This window comes from Cardiocondyla obscurior, linkage group LG11, assembly GCF_019399895.1.
Source record: "Cardiocondyla obscurior isolate alpha-2009 linkage group LG11, Cobs3.1, whole genome shotgun sequence".
NCBI lineage: Eukaryota > Metazoa > Arthropoda > Insecta > Hymenoptera > Formicidae > Cardiocondyla > Cardiocondyla obscurior.
Window position 1 is genome coordinate 3898782 of NC_091874.1, and position 2432 is coordinate 3901213.

The window sequence follows — 2432 nt, forward strand, 5'->3', positions numbered from 1 at the left end:
CGGAATAAAAAGAAGAAGGTTGAAATTTTTCTTTCTTATAAAAAAAAAAAAAAAAAAAAAAAAAAGATGTTTAAATTTCATTCCGGAAGTAGGCACATAGAGACCGAAGAGCGGTTTGCGCCGCTGCGAAAAATCGTGCCGTGAAATCTGTCGAGCGCATTAACTCTAGCGTCACTGAATCAAAGAGAGGTAGGCATTAATTGGTCGCATATCCCGGCATCGACCGAGCGAGAAGCGAGATTATCGTCGTCTTGGCGGAGATCCTGAAGAAGTGAAAAACCATATGCAGTGACTTACGCAGCTATTCCTGGAGAAATAGGGTGCAGACCGTGCGATGCGGCATCTCTTCTTCGTTCTTTTCTTTCCTCTTGCGTCTTGCGACTCGCCTTTCCGTTTGCCTTTCTGTCGCTCCATCTCCTTCTTCGTCGTGCCACCCTTACATTCTGCACGAAAAGACGGATCGGTTCTCCAAATAAAATAGCTCGGTTATTCATCGGCGTATTTGTACGCGTCAAGGTCGGCGTTGCGTTTCTTTTTGACCAGCGTTCGCGAATCTCTTTGTGCGAATATTCCAGTTAACCCGAGGGATTTCGAAGAGTGACGCGTTTCGATTAATTGGTCATCAAAAACACGCGTGGTCTTTATTAGTATTACTTTTTTTTTATATTTTTTTTATTCGATTTCCGCGCACGTTCGTCGTTCATTTCGTCTCGCTCGCGAATGTCGGAGCTCGCGAAGGCGTGTTAATTTCGATTTACGACCCGTGCACTTGCGAAATAACACTCGATACATTTTACATCGGACAATGCGAACGATCATTCGCAGGTGGATCGTTAAAAGCAAAACGAGACAACAGGGCATCGCCGTTCCCACTAGATAGAAATCGTCACTTTCGAATTTGCCACTACACGAGATTGCCGCCGGAGAATCTGCGGAGTAATTGCCCGGTGGGTTTCGCAGTGGTCGTAAACGTCCGAATAGATCAGACCCTCCTAGGTACCCGGTGTGTGCGTTAACTGGTCTTCTCAAGCGAGCGGTACTCGCGAAACTCCCGTAGGAAGTGAACTGTTAACGCAACGATTATGATAGACGTAATAGCTCGCGCTTAAAAGAATGCCAATAAAATTAGACGCAATGAGATATAATCGTGCATCCAATTAGACGAGTCGGAGTCTTACCCTCAAGGCAAACTCGCTTAGAAAATATCTTTAACGCGAGTATAAATGACGATAGAGTAGAATTAGATAACTCGAACGTAATTTTGAAGCTCCGGCGTCATTGATTAAAATAGACTTAACTTACTTATTTGAAATAAAGTGTCGAGTATAACACAACTACGTGGCGCTACAATATATATGTATAATATCTTGTTAGATTTTTTTTTTTTTTTTAATGTCCGCGTGCGTTGCGCCATTTATTATCTTTTAAATAGATACGCGTAACGTGTGTGTATCGTACCGTGCTGCGAGGCAGTGACAGAAATCGAGGCTCCGAGCTAGCGCGGCCACTGTTCTTCAGTTTGTTGTTTCAGCAGTCGGCTTCAGAGAGCGTAGCAAACATATCCGACAGAAGATGGAAGTAGCCCAGTTACATTCGCATTGTCGCAAGAGAACTGTATAAACATGAACTCGCGGCAAGAGCCTGTAGCAATGATATTCGCATAAGCGCTAACTTTTTCTCGCGACAAAGGCGATCCTCAGGAAAGATCTCTTTAGCGTCTTTATTGAGCGTTACGTTGCTGCCTTTCCTTCGCGTAAAACGACAATCGCGCGTCCTGACGTCTGAAATATAATACTTATACGACGGACATAAAGTAAATCGTAGCGTCCGCATATTTCTTTTTTTTATTTTATTTTATTATTTTTTTTTTTTTACATTCTCATATAATTCGGGATACGTAGAATCCACCACGCATTTCATAATTATCAACGCGCTGTTTTCTTTGCCAATGGCATCGCAGCATGCAGTTTGCAAGCTCCAGCACCGCTCTGGTTAGGTAGGCGCAACGAGCTCGCTATAAATTCGGTCGTGTATTCGTCAAGCGGAAGAACCGAGGGATCCGAAAAGATCGATTAATTTCGACGGCGTCGGAGAAAATCACGGCGTCGAGCCGGGCTGATGCAGCGATTATGAATTCCCTCGCCGGCGACCAGCCACGCCGGCGACGTGTTCTTGATGTTGCTAGATATTATTGGATCGAATGCATCACGTCAAACGACACGTGAAATAAGTTATAGGATAGTAGCTGCATTGGCACTGCTCGTGACGGCCTATTCCTGGAATGCTCAGCCTCTATTGATAGCGAGAGATACGAACCCGCCGCGAGCGCGATTTGCACGTTATCCTCGATATCGCAACGCGAACGTACCGCGGAAGCAATTAATGCGCCACTTATTACGCCCGGCCGCATCGTATGTTAAATAACTCGTGAC